At 34.8% G+C, this 15,420-nt stretch overlaps 1 long non-coding RNA gene across 1 annotated transcript; it reads left to right on the top strand.

Moving 5' to 3' along the window:
• The first annotated feature begins 241 nt into the window (after positions 1-241).
• LOC138921072 (uncharacterized) lies at positions 242-11,527 on the top strand. The gene is made up of 2 exons (XR_011433336.1): positions 242-449; positions 10,736-11,527. It is a non-coding gene; the product is annotated as an uncharacterized lncRNA (long non-coding RNA).
• Positions 11,528-15,420: the final 3,893 nt, after the last annotated feature.

The raw sequence follows: 15,420 nt of genomic DNA, 5'->3' as shown, positions 1-15,420 counted from the left end.
AACAAATCTCTAATTGCTTTTCTCCAGCACAATTGATATTTACAATATGCCTTATAAAATGATAATTGCCCCCTATCTTTTTAGGAAAAAACTCCAATGTATTTTTGATAGCTCATTTACCTTCCTATGGGTGGAAGACTGGTGTTAATTCCAGCTTTATCAGCAGAACATGCAACTAAAATAGAAAGGCGGCTGAGCTCAGACAGTTTTCGATAAAGCTAAACTTGCCCTCTCGTCCTATGGCATTTAGCAGCAGTTTCTAAGCAAGAAGTTTGGTTGGTTGGTTGGTTTTGTTTTAGGGAGTGTTTTTAGTCTTTTTTTTTACAGTTTGAGAACTTCGTCTGGATGTTTTACACATTACCCTGGTACCTCTAAACCGAAAATGTGCATAGCAATTTCATCTGCCCTAGTTAAGAAAACTACACTGAAGTTATTTAAAGAGATCTTTGGTGAGTAACAAACTGTAGACAAGAATAAATTTAGTGTTAGATCAAATTGTACTGTATGGCCATTAATTTCAGATTCTAGTTACATGATATTCTTCAATTAGATCATGTAAATCTTCAATGAGCGGTTGTTGAAAACCAAGTCTGGATTTGAGAGGCACCACCTATCCACATAATCTGCACTGCACTGTTGGTGCCACAAAATGTTTTGGAAGTTGGAAGGCAATTATTTTGTTAACCAATAACTCAACATTAAGGATTTTTTGTCTGTATTTCAAAAGTTTCAAGAAGCATACAGCTTAATATATTTTTTCTTATTTATTACATAAAGTATAATTAGTGAAATTGTAATTATACATTAATATGCATGTTCACCTTCCCTTAAAAAATAATGGAAAGCCAGGAAACAGCAAACTGGACTACACATCAAATAATAAATAATGACAAGTCCATATATGTGGATTAATTTTTTAAAATCATTTTGTTCTTAATTTGATAGATTTTTAACTGTTTGAAATTTCTAAAATATAGTTATTCAAATTAAAAAGAAAAAATTTTCAACACTTTAAATATTTCTTTTTATACTATATATTTTTTTTAGACTGAAAACTTATCTGCTTGGGATGATAAGCATCTCATATTAGTCTGAATTATGGTAACTACAAAAGAGCAGATTCAGTCAACCCGTAAGATGTATAAACATTTTTACAGAAATTTTATCCCTCTAAAAAATATACATTTTCAAAATTGAGCAAATATTGTTGATCAGAAGGCACAGAACATTACAGCAGGAAGGGACCTTGCATTTAAAAACTGAGAAACTGAAGTTCATATAGGGACTTCCAGTTTTCCACCTCCACATCATTTTTCCTCCTGATATGTATTTCCTTTTAAGCTCTTCCATTAACACATATTTTTCATACACACAAACCAAAGATACTTACTGAAAATTACCTATGTCTAGTCCAAGATGCTGAAAATACAGAGGAAAAAATAAAAAGAACAATTATCCTTAAGAGTTTCATAGGGAAAAGGGACATGATCATAAGCATTTGTAATTACAAACTGTGTTAAGTGCCATAAGGGAAAAGAATATGCTATGAGATCTCAGTTAACATCAGAAGGGTGAGTGGATATAAGCTGAACAGAAAAAGAGAAGCGAGAGAGGGAAAAACATCCTGGGGAGAGCCCACAGTAAAATGGGCATAATGCACTGAAGGAATTAAAAGAAAGTCCTAGTAGCTGGAAAACACAGACACATGGGGAGACTGGTATGAGATTATGTATAGACTTGGCCTTCGTCTAAAAGCAACAAGAAGCCAACAAAAGCTTCAAAGCAGTGAAATTGTATCATCAGATTTGCATTTTATCAGGTATGGGGAACAAACCTGAGACAGGGAGGAGTAGCTGTGGAGGAGGCATATTAGGGGACATTGGCAACATTCTGGGCAAAAAAAAATGTCAGTAGGTTGTAGACTTACTGGAAGGAATAGAGGAGATAGAGAGAAATGAAAAAAATATATCGGTTTGGAAGGGAAAACCACCAGGTCTTAGCGATTAGAGAATGAGAGTGAATTAGGAGGAGATGTCAAAGAAGGATCCTATAATCTTTTATTTTGCTACCAGATGTATAATGGCTCCATTCATTGAGCATCAGAATCTGGAAGGCTATGATTATAAGGGATAAATTATAAAAATTCTATTTTAAAAAGTTCAATTTGAGACGCATTTGTGACATCCTAGTTGAAATATCGAAAGTGCAGTCAAGCCTGCTTGTTTACATACCAAAAGATAAATCCCACACAAACATTTAAATCTGGGAATCATTAGTACAGAGATGTTTGAAGCCATGGGGGTAAATAAGATCACCTATGGAGAAAATATTCAGAAGATAAGAATAGAAATTCTCACATTGAACAGCTGGGAAAATAAACATGAATCAGCAAAGAGATTCGACAGAGCAGCCAGGCAAACAGGAAGAAAAGAGAAGTGTGTGGTGAAATGTAAGTGAAGTTCGAGGTTCCAAAAAAGAGGAAGCGATTAATAGTGTCGAATTTTGCTAAAAGAAAAAGAATTTGAGTTTGAAAATTATCCATAGGATTTAAAGACTTGGAAGTCTATGAAAACTTACCGTGAGCTTTTTTTTTGGTTGGAAAAACTGATGGAATTAAAAAAAAATACAAAATGTAGTAACTAGAGAATCTAGTACAGAGACGGCAATGAAGCAATGGGCACGTGTAGCATGTAGAATGGCTTGCAGTTTTCAGAGAAGGATAGAGTGGTAGGTGGAGAAACAAGTTGACTGGATAAATATCTGTTTTGTTCTTAATTTTTCACCTGTATAAGGATTGAGAATGTATGAACGCCAGTTCAAATAACTAAGGAAAGAGTGGAAAAATAAAGATTCTGAAAAATCAAATGACAATAGTATCAGATCCCTGACAGGTGGGAGGGATTATCATAGTGAGAATGAAGCTGAGACCCCTCTCCCTGGTCTAACAGGCAGATGGAGTAAGTGATGGGCTTAAAGTCGGTACAATAAAAATCCGTGCTGTGCTGTTCACCAGCCGTGCAGGCCTCCTAAACCTGTGTCTGCGTGAGCTTGCAATCCCTCCTTCCATGACTAAAGATTCGAGCAGGATGAATCAGCAGCAGGAAGGGATAATGGGTATCTCTCTCACACTTCTTGGCTCCACTTCTTAGAGACTGAGGGAAAAATTGACGTGGCAACCTTGGTCCTTGCCTCCCTCCACACATAGATATCACCAACAGCACAAGCCTTGTTTGATGTATAACCAAAAAGTTCTTATTCTTTGAAGTATATGAAGATTAGATGTGTAAGCCCTTTCCTGCACACACACTGCTTGGTTAAAAAGTATATAAACTACACTCCAATCTGTCGACCTCAGAGCACTCTGTGGATGGTTCCCTGGACTTGAGTTCCTCACGTTGATTATCAAATAAACTCATTCATTTAACTTTTTCTTTTTTAAAGATTTTATTTTTTTCCTTTTTCTCCCCAAAGCCCCCCAGTACATACTTGTATATTCTTCGTTGTGGGTCCTTCTAGTTGTGGCATGTGGGACGCTGCCTCAGCGTGGTTTGATGAGCAGTGCCATGTCCGTGCCCAGGATTCGAACCAATGAAACACTGGGCCGCCTGAAGCGGAGTGCGAGAACTTAACCACTCTGCCACGGGGCCAGCCCCTCATTTAACCTTTATCTAAACTCTTTATTTCAGTTGACAATAGCATCCTCCGACATAGAGTTCTAATCCTTCCTCCTCCACCTAGCCTTTCCTGTCTTTTCTCATGTCGAGCAGCATCTTTGTCTTGGAGGTTATTTACAGCTCTTATTATCTATACTTGTAGTTCTCATTGCTTTTGCAGGATTCCTTTAAACTCTTAAAAATCATTAAGTCCTCCCAAAGAACATTTGTTCATGGAGATTATATCCATCAATACTTAACATATTAGTAATAAAAGTGAGAAATATTAAAAGTATTGTTATACATTTATCTCTAAATAACAGTAACAAATACATGCTAATATAAATACCACATGTATGAAAAATAACTATATTTTCAAAAACAGTTTAAGAAGAAGAGTTGCATTATTGTATACTATTGAAAATTTTGGCTTAAGAGAACACAGCTATTTTCTCATATCTGCTCCTGCATTCAGCTTATCAATATGTGGTTTAGGTTGAATTGTATGAAGAAAATCTGGCTTTTTCAAGTAATTGTGCATATTCTTCTTTGATGCTACAGCAAATCTCAACAAATCCTAGTTTCTTAAAGGTTAGGTTCAGTGAGGAAACTGAAAACATTTGAATGAATTTTTCCTTAAAATCCATTATTCTATCTTATTTTGTATGAACTTTTTATGCACACGTGATTTTATAACATCATGCATTAGTCATCTGAAAATTATTGGTCACTGAGTTATAAAATAACTTTTTATGGGGCTCGCCCAGTGGTGCAGCAGTTAAGTGCACATGTCTGCTTTGGCGGCCTGGCGTTCGCCGGTTTGGATCCCGGGTGCAGACATGGCACTGCTTGGCACGCCATGCTGTGGTAGGCGTCCCACATATAAAGTAGAGGAAGATGAGCATGGATGTTAGCTCAGGGCTAGTCTTCCTCAGCAAAAAAGAGGAGGATTGGCAGCAGATGTTAGCTCAGGGCTAATCTTCCTCAAAAAAAACACACAACTTTTTATAAATAGTTATATGCCTATATGTTAATAGCACCACCAATCTCATCGGAAAAATCTTCAATTATTGGGAACCTGTCAGGCTCATTGTGGTACACAAGACTTCCTAAATTCTAATTTTTAACTGAAAGCTTGAATTTTATCTTTGGCAATGAATGCTGTCAGTTGTTTTCCTTGAAGTGACATATTCATTTTGTTCATTTTGAGAAAAGATCCCTCAAATGTCTAAATCTGAAGAATCAAAGGATGTCATAGATTCTTTAAAGTTAAATGATTTTTCCTTTTAAAAAGTGGCTGCTTCAGCTCTCAAAGAATTGCACAAGTACTTTTCCTGGAGACAACCACTGCTCTTGGGTTCGCAACAGAAGCACTTTGTGTGTACTTCCTAGTTTGTTACAGGGAATATTAAAAAAGAGTCAAGATTTAATAAAACAGTAATGGAATCACTGTTTCATCAAGAACATTCTTAAGTAAACACTGTATTCACTTTGTTTTCTGCAAGACCGTAGCAGTGAAGAACATAATGACTTCGAGGCCAGACTGGTACCATTTCCTGGATTCCTGACAAGGAACCAGCACTGTTCCCCACCGTTGCTTTTGTCCCATCAGTGTATCGACACAGTAAAAAAGACAAATACGTTATTTTATTAAGAAAAGTTTCTCAAACCATCACCTCCCCTCCCAAAATTGCCCCAGGATCCCAGGGATTTGTGAAGCACAAAAAGAACTGCTGGTACACAACACTCAATCTACAACTAATCACATGATGTCTTAGAAAATTTACTCTAATGCATTTTAACCACTCCTCTATATTTTTTAATTAATTTATCTTTTTGGTATAAGTCTGTATGTTTTATGAGACTAATTCATTTTTCTCTTTTAAAATCTTTTGGTTCTTTCTATTACCATCTCTAGTTACACTTCTACTCACAGTATTCAAGAAACCGTTGACTAGGCCAATTGAATTGTTTTAGCAAGCTTTCACATTCCAAAGTGAGTCTGTGTGACTGCCAATTATTCAAAGCCTGATGTGCTGAGAAGATACCACTTACATAAGAAATATTTGGTCCATTTAATTCCTTTCCATCAATTTGCTTCTTTTTACATACTCAGTTCATTTCCATTTATCTTTGTCAGAGCTCAATTGTCTTTGATGATTCAACATTAAGAAAACAGTCAAAAGAGAGAAAATTTGTGTCATTCACTTTGGCAAATTATAAGAATTAAAAAGTATTGAGAAAATGAAGACCATTTCCTTGTTTTCCTAGTGAGATCTTTCCCAATGCAAAACATCAAATAGCAAAATATTGCTGTTGTATTGGGAAAACAAGGACCCTAGTTTCCTGCTTTTGGGGGGAAGAGGAAGTGGCCTTTTGCCAAAGATGGAAGCATAAGGATATGAATATAAGAGGGATCAAGAGTAGGCAATGGCCAGATCTCCTGTCATGTTCACAACTCAAATTTGTGACTTTCCTTCAAGAAATGACTGTCAATGGACATAAACACATGAAAAAAAACTGATGGGGGCCAGCCCCGTGGCCCAGTGGTTAAGTTCATGTTCTCCACTGCAGCGGCCCAGGGTTTCACTTGTTCGATCCTGGACCCGGACATGGCACCGCTCATCAGGCCACGTTGAGGCAGTGTCCCACTTGCCACAACTGGAAGGACCCACAACTAAAATATACAACTATGTACTGGGGGATTTGGGGAGAAAAAGCAAAAAGAAAAAAATAGATTGGCAATAGTTGTTAACTCAGGTGCCAATCTTTAAAAAAAAAAAGAAAAACTGATGTCCTCATTTTAGGATGTTCCATTCAACTAAAGATGTCTCTGCAAACTTGCCCTGAGAGTTTCCTAGCCTGTATAAAAGAATCCCTTTTTATATTCATTTATTTTATTTGACCACTATTTATTCAATGCTAAATACTATGATGGGGACTCTGAGCATATAAGATTGAATATAATGTGTCCCTCTCTCTAGTGTATTTATAATTTAGTGAAAAAAATAAGATTTGTTCACAAGTTACTAAATTACTGAAAAAGCAATTCATGATAAAGTCTGCAAAGGGAAGTCTGAACACAGCACTGTAGCCTTGGAGTGGAAGTGAAAGTGAGGGAGGAAATGAATGAAGGGAACATTTTCAACTGGACTTTCGAAGATAGGTAGAATTTCAACAGGTTGTGGAAATTGTGAAAATATCTCAAGTGTAAAAGTTGTGAAAGAAAAATGACATACCTAATAGTCAATGTGTGCTTCAGAGTTGGCAATAATCTAGATTATCTGAAGGCAATCTATAGGGATATCTTGTAGAACAGGAAAACTGACTTAATCTCAGAGATCTATGTTTCAATTTAGGTTTCTGTTGCTTTGCCTTTCAACAAATCATTTTCATCTGTACAAATAGGACTGTGATCCCAGCCTTTCTTACATTACAGGTTTGCTGTTAGAATCAAATAGTATTGTTACTGCAGAAAATTGGAGTTCTCTTGCCTGATGTGCATAAATGGACAATTAATTGTGGCATCAGCCTTTGGGGAAAGAGGTCAGCTTTATTCTGAGAGAGAGATCTGCAGGGAGATGGGGGCGTGTGCCCTCAGATCTGTCTCCCTGATTCAGGATTTGGGGCAAAATTCAAGAGGTTAGAGAGAACAGGCTGGCATGTGGAAACTGGCAGGGAAGGTTTTGATCGGTGGGCTTCAAGCATTTATGGTAAGGTTTTAAACACTTATGATAAGATTCTAAACATTTATTTATAAGGTTGTAAACATTTATGATGAGATGGGTAAGGAATTTTAACACCAGGTCTTCCTGAATGAGGGGCCCCTCAGTTCTGATAAGAGTCTGACTTTCAAGTTCCAGTTGTGTCCTGGTCCTTTGGTTCCAGATCTTTGGTTCTGTGGTCATTTCAGATCAAGCTTTCTTCTTCTGCACATGCTCTGGCTACATGACTTTGCCTATCAACTGAAAGACAATTCTTAATCACTCTGTTGAAAAGAGATGGGATCAGTTGAACTGGCCCTGGAAAGCCTGAGGTTACAAAATATTCACAAATTTTTGAAAACTATGAAATAATACACTGCATATATTGTATTATAATACAATTTTTATATATGTGTATATGTATATAAAATTTATCATCATATCAGGCCAGAAAAAAAGACTGGAAAAAAATAGACGTGTTGGGAGCTAATTGCTTTATACAAAGTTAAATATAATAGGAGTTTTACCCAATGTGATACCAGGAATAGACTAAACAGAAGGAATGTATTATGATGAAAGAAAATACATTTCCTAAAAAATTATAGCACTACTTAATTGAAATAAGTAATTCTAAAATTTAGCAAATTATACATAAAAATGTAATTCAGAACCTCTACATTTAATGACCAATATTACTATAACCTTTTGTAAAACTGGGCAAATCAGTTAGCTGTATTATACAATGAATCATATATCAATTAATAGATAATATAAAATTTTTGTGTTAATTTTTATTGCTGGGGAAACTGTACTCAATATTTCTATGGGAGTTACATTTTGTTAATTAGTTATTAAATAGATTATTTTAAATAGAGATTTAATTTCAAATTTACAATGTAACAAATAAAAAAGCTGACATCCATTTAAAGGCAACTAACAAAGGTAAATACTTGCATAACTTCAATTAATTCACTTTTATTTGAGACTTTATTTTTTACTTCTGATTTGACATATAGAAATACAGAAAGATGACCTTGGTTTTTAAAGCAACAAAATAAGAAACCAAAAGTATAGTCAAGCGTAAATGTAATTTTTATCTCTCAGAACAAAACTATTTAAATGTAGAAGGGTACGTTTTCAAATATGACTACACCATGCTTTGATTTTAGTTTACAGTATTAGATCTAAACTAAGCTGCTTTGGTAACCTTCAGGCTTAGTGGTTTATAAAACAAATTTTGGAATTGCAAATAACGGCAATATTCTAAGTGTTTTTGTGCCCAATTTTTTAAATATTAATCTAAAAATATAATAATTTGAGTTATATTTCTAATGAGTAATTTCCAGGAAATAATCATTGACAACTGAATTTAAAATTCTATTTGTACACTTTATGATTTTTTAGCAACAAAATCTTGAGTCATGTATCATGGTAAAAAGTACAATTTCAGATTGATGTTTAGTGTTACAAGTAACTGTGATAAAAAACCAAGAAGATTATTTTGAAAAAAATGAAGTTCCAAAACCATAGACAATATATCTTGACTGTTCATAAGTTATTGCTCTTCTTGTGAAAATAATTCTATTGAAAATATTTTAAAACAACGTCAAGAAGTCAATCTGGAATAACTCAATTAAATATTATGATATATTTTGAAATAAGAGTTTTAAGGAGAATGGTACCAAGACAGGAATAAACAGAAAAGTGAATGAAAGAAAATGGAGAGGCCAGAAATAGACTGGAATATACACACGAGAATTTATTATTTACTAAACGTGAAAATGAAAACCAGTGGAGAAAATGTAGATTATCCATTACATAGTTTAGAGCAGCGCTGTCTAGAAGAACTTTCTGGAATGTTCGAAATATTCTATATCGAGGCTGACCAAATGATAGCCACTTGCCATATATGTCTATTCAGCAACTTGAAATGTGATTAGTGTGACTAAGGAACCAAATGTTAAATTTTTTTTTATGTCAACCAATATAAAATTAAGGTTAAGTTGTTGCCAGTGCCAAATGGCTACCTTATCAGATAGTGCAGGTTTAGAAAATGGCTAATTACAGAAAAAGATAAAATAAAATTGTCTATTTAACTCAGTACTAACATTTATACTGGAACTAAGATTTTAAAGTAAAAATTCTAACCACAAGCCTGCTTGAGGAAAATGAAGTAATTGTTTTAAATAGTCATTGAATATGGAAGACTACTTTAGACATATTTTTTAAAAAGAAATCATAAAAGAAAGCACTGATTAATTATTTTAAAAATTAAAATTTTACATAGAAATATAGATATAAGTAAATATGCATAGTTAGCAAAAATACTAAACACTGATTGGAGAAATCTTTCCAATAGTTAGGAGAAATAAGTTGCTAATTTTCTAAAATATCAAAATTTTATGAGTCAATGAGAAAAAAATTAACAATATAATAGTAACTTAGATGTAGAGTATAAAAAGGAAAAAATATAACTGGATAGTAAACATGTTGGAAAGGTACTCAATATGACATTTTAATGGCACAAAATGCAAATCAAATTCATGAAATATCATTTTTTATTCTTTAGAGACGCAAAGACTTAAAAGTTTTGGGGAGTGAATGCTAAAGATGCTCATGAACCAGGACAGTCCATGTACCAGTGAAGAACATGTAAATTGACGCAGCCTTTCAAGCAAACAATTTTGCAAAATCAATTAAATTTCAAAATGCTTTTTCTATTTAACCCAGAAACTTTACTTCTAAAGGTGTATTCTACAAATATATTTGCACAAATACACACACAAATACGTCTAAGATGCTCATTTAAGAACACATAAGAGTAAAATAGAAAATGACATAAACATAAATACAAACGTCAACATATATCCAAGATAACATTAAGTATGAGTTATCAAGCAATATCCTAATACTAGAGAGGCATCACATGCATATTTGTTCAAATGTCAAATGGCCATTATTAAAATTGACATTCACCCAAAGCTGAAGCTGAAGCAAAATAACATCTTTCTGAGATGACAAGAGTATGAAACGCTATCACAAACAAATTATTAGTATAACTTTGTTATTTCAAACTTTAGTTGTCCTTTATTTTAGTTGTCAATTTTCTTTGACTTTAGAATACAGCATAGTTATTTTTAGCACTTTCTGTTGATAAATTGACCCTTTGTTCCACACATTTGCTTACTTTCAAATGAAATCAGCAAAGGAGCAAGGTTTTTTGTGGGTAATTCATTCTTCTTGTCTTTATCTTCATGTTCTTTATTACGTCTGATCAAAGGTAATTTATCATACGTATTATTGCACGTGATTTTGGAAATTTTCCCTCTCATTGAATTTGACATGGCGAAGTTGACATTACACTTTTTTTTTTTTTAGGAAGATTAGCCCTGAGCCAACATCCGCTGCCAGTCCTTCTCTTTTTTGCTGAGGAAGCCTGGCCCTGAGCTAACATCTGTTCCCATCTTCCTCTACTTTATATGTGGGAACGCCTGCCACAGTATGGTGTGCCAAGCAGTGCCATGTCCACACCCGGGATTTGAACAGGAGAACCCCAGGCCGCCGAGAAGCAGATCATGCGAATTTAACCACTGTGCCATTGGGCCAGCCCCAACATTATACTTTTAATTTATCTCCCAATTTGTAAAAATTCCCCGAAAAAACTTTTTTATTTTTTTGGAGAAGGGAAGATTGGCCGTGAGCTAACATCTGTTACCGGCCTTCTTCTTTTGGCTTGAGGAAAGTCATTCCTGATCTAACATCTGTGCCAATCTTCCTCTACTTTGTATGTGGGACACTGCCACAGCATGGCTTGATGAGCAGTGTGTAGGTTCATGCCTGGGATCCAAACATGTGAACCCCGGGCCACCCAAGCAGAGCACAAGAACTTAATCACTACGCCACTGGGCCAGCCCTCAGACCAAACGTTTTTATTGAAAGATTCATGACCTAAGTAAAAATTCAGCTTTTGTAAGTTTATTTTGTTTAATGTTATGAATAATAGACTCTCCAACAATTTTTAAAAATTTAAGTTGCAATAAGACCTAAGCTTTATCATCATTATTTATATCCCCATTTAACCATTGTGAACTTGGACTCAAAAAGGAAATGCTGTCATCCTACAAGTTTTTCATTTAGCCAGTCTCTCAATAATATATATCTGTCAATCTATTTTCTAGTTTATTAAACTACTTGAAAGTTCATAATTAAGTTTGCACCTAAAATTAACAATTTCTACAGTCACCATTAGTTCTTGCAACAGTTTACACTTGCAGTAATAAATAAGCATTTGGATTATAATCGCCTGTTAGAACTGAAAACCCATAGCACATATTGACACCTTACTTACATCTAGAAAGTTTCCATGAAATTGAAAGTGAATATTTAGATATTAGTAAAAATTATGAATGGCATGCATCATTCGTGTTTGATTAGGCATGATGTTAACCTGTGTGCTCACTGATCCCCAATAATTCACAAATTCAAGGACATCAAAAATGACCCTGGAGTAGTCATTCAAGTATTTGGCTTTCCAATAGCCATGGCTGATCCAAAGCTTAATAGCAGATTTCTGTTAAACAGAAAACTAAATCCAAATTTTGGTTCTTGATAGCTAGACAGTTATGTAGCGAAATAGATGTTGGATAAATACATGATAGAAAGCTAGTTAGATAAATGATGTTATATGATTAGAAAAACTGAAATACGTATATAAAACTATTTTACATGATTACAGCTACCTCTGAGGCAGAAATGAGCGTATGGAAAGGAGAGAGCGCTTCCAGATTTTTATTTTCTATTCATATCTTCCTGTATTGTTTGATATTTTTCATAATAAAAATATGTTTATAAAAAGATAAGGAAATATGCTAGCTGATAACTCACATTTGATGATTTTCTTTATTCAGAGTGTTCATATCAAAAAACGTTACACTCTTACATCTTTTATCTCACTAACTGGTTTTGTATATATGCATATACACATACACATATATAAATACATGAACTACTGATCCAAGCAACAGTGTATCAATATGAATAGTGAGAATCACAGATGCATTATAACAAGTGAAAAAAACCCCAGATTCAGAAGTCTACGTATTCTATGATTCCATTTATATGATATTATGGAAAAGGTAAAACTATAGGGAAAAAAAAAACCAATGTTACCCAGGGCTACAGATTCAGGGAGGGATTTACTCCAAAGTGGCCCAGGGGCACATTTTGTGGTGATGGAAATATCTTATATCCTGATTACGGTGGTGGTTATATGATTGTATGCATCTGTTAAAATGCATAGTCCTGTACACTAAAAAAGATTATTGTATGCATATAAAAGTGTTACATATTAATATATATGTTATATAATATACATTATATATTATAATTATACTTATGACTTATATTTTGGTAATGTTGACTAAAAAAATTTCCAATTCAATCCATAAAATTATCACTAAAGATCATCAGAGAGGAGAATTTAAAGAATGTGCATAATTTCCATATTTTAATCAGAGTGAAACTTCAAAATCAATGGGACTATTTACCTTATAAATGAAAATTAACATTTTAGAAGGGCAATCAGAACACTTATCCACCTACTTGGGTCTTTTAAACAAAATAGAGCCTCCCCAGAAAAGGGTTGGAGGAGTTCCAAAAGTATAGTAAAACCTCAACCTCTCAAGAAGGAGTAGAAAACATGTAGAAAATGTGCCGATATTATATCTCTTTTAAGAATTCCAGATAAAAAACACACTATTTGATAATCATCAATGAATTTTTTTATTATGTCCATTTCAGGCACTCTCAAAGAAATAAAAATATCCACAGACGGACATATATCTAACTGATAAATGGTGTGATATTTCATCGTTGCTCCTGTTGAAAGTCTCAAGGCAATATGTTTCTTGTTTTATTTGTTAGTCCTATCAGTACATGAATGTTATTTGAAAGGTAATTGTTATTGAGAGACTATATTTTATTGCTTAAGAAAAGTGGACATAACCTGAGATTTTGGCACGATACAGTAGTTATATTTCATTCTATTCCTGGATGCGAAATTAATCATACTTCTGAACTAGCCCTCCCGAGATTTAGTTTATATAACATCGTTGAACTTCCCTTGCTCCTGCTCATCAATAATTTGCGTTTGTGGGCATGAAGCCATTCCAAAATTTTGGCTCCACATAGCTCTACATTTAGCATCCCCCATGCAAGTGCCAGGTAAGCAAAACATTTTTTTCCAAACACCAAGGGTAACTCAAATAAATGCTACATTCACTCCAATGCTTCAGACACTCTGTTCAAAAAAATTCAAACAATTTTCTCTTGGGCCCTTAAACTAAATTTCATCAATGTGTACTTAGGTGTTTTCAAACACATTAGCTCAACTTGCAACAGAATTTTACTTCTGTCGCACTGACTAGTGGCACTGTTCAACAAAAGCACATACACTTGAAAATTAGGGCATTTTTCCCTGTTCAGAGGAACATATTCCATTTTCTTTCTTTTTCTTCTCTTTTTTGGTGAGGAAGATTCACCCTGAGTTAATATCTGTTACCAATATTCCTCTTTTTTTTTTTTTTTTTTTGGCTTGAGGAAGATTAGCCCTGAGCTGACATTCATGCCAGTCTTCCTCTACTTCCTCCACTCAGCCACGGGGCCGGCCCCCCATTGTCATTTTTTACCCACTTTTAAAAACTACAATAATGTCTACAATTGAGAATTCTCAGTTGCATGAAGCAAACGTGGGAGCTGGAAACCATCCCAAGTCATGGGAAGCCAGCGTAAGTGCCTGCAACTGAGGTCTAACTTTGCAGTCTAGGTTTTATTACAGTAACATGAGAACTTTCAGGATTTTCCAGCAGCAGTTTTAAATTGCTATATGACTGAAAGTTATGCCACACATGCCCTTGAAAAAATAGATCGCACAATCATTTGGAGTGTGTACGTTCAGGTTATGGTTACACTTTGTAGTGGAGAATACAGGTATCTGAGATCTGTCTCCAGTCAACAGTAACTAGGGTAAATCTAGACAGCTTAGATCTTCTAGAATTCTCTTCACTCCCTTGTATCACCACAGTGCAACTATAAAAACTTCTATGCTAAAATTCTCACCATATGTCAAAATTGAATCCTTTCCTCAGCAGAATTATAGTACAGGTCTTCCTCATAGCTAAAGGAAAGGAGGAGGAAAGGAAGGGAGCGAGGAAGGCAGAGAGACTGGGGAATGAGACGTGAGACAGATCTGAGCTGAAAATCCTGAGAGGCCTCTTTACTAGCTGTATGACCTTGTGCGTTTGTCTCTGTGACCAGGAGTACTTTTGAGGATGTCCTCCTCTGCAGTAACTCGTACACAATCTCTTCCTTTTCTGGTCAATATTTACTTGGACATATAATACTTCTCTTATGACTTCTTAAGTAACATTCTAGCATCAGTGAAGATAAACGCAGAAGGAAGAGGACAGGAGAAGACACACGGGCTTTCCCATTTCCTGGCCATCTGTCATGGAGTGACAGGGCGGAAACAACTATGGTGAACTTTGGAAGGGAGGGACAGTGTGTTACACATTTGGCTAAACACAAATTAAAATCTAATCTAATGACATGGCTCCATATGAGGATTATAAAACTCCTATCTTCCACTGATCTACAATAGGAAAGGTTGGGAAAGCTTACAGAATTGGGAAAGGCATGGAATGAAAGAAAGAATTTGTTTCCAAAACATAATCACCTTCTGTTTAATCTGCAAAAGAATGCACTGGGATCCACACAGCTTTCTGCTGTGAAAAGCTATTTGCCAAACACTCTCAATGGCTCTAAATAAGTCTCTTAGATTTAAGGCCTAATTGCTTAATATTCTTTTTATCCTTTTTAATTTTAATTAAACACTTGCCCAACTACGGTAATTGAAAAGCTATTTTTCATCTCAACTCTTTAGAGAGTCCCAATTCCAATATATGAATGTAAAATTTAAATTGTAGTGAACTAAGGATGCTGTTATCTTAGAAAGTGTTGCATGAACTCAAGCACAGCCTCTCACCTCCTCCTAATTTATTTGGTGG

This window comes from Equus caballus, chromosome 27 (genome assembly GCF_041296265.1).
Source record: "Equus caballus isolate H_3958 breed thoroughbred chromosome 27, TB-T2T, whole genome shotgun sequence".
Taxonomy (NCBI): domain Eukaryota; kingdom Metazoa; phylum Chordata; class Mammalia; order Perissodactyla; family Equidae; genus Equus; species Equus caballus.
The sequence above is the reverse complement of the archived record's forward strand: the minus strand, read 5'-3'. Positions and strand labels throughout refer to the sequence as shown.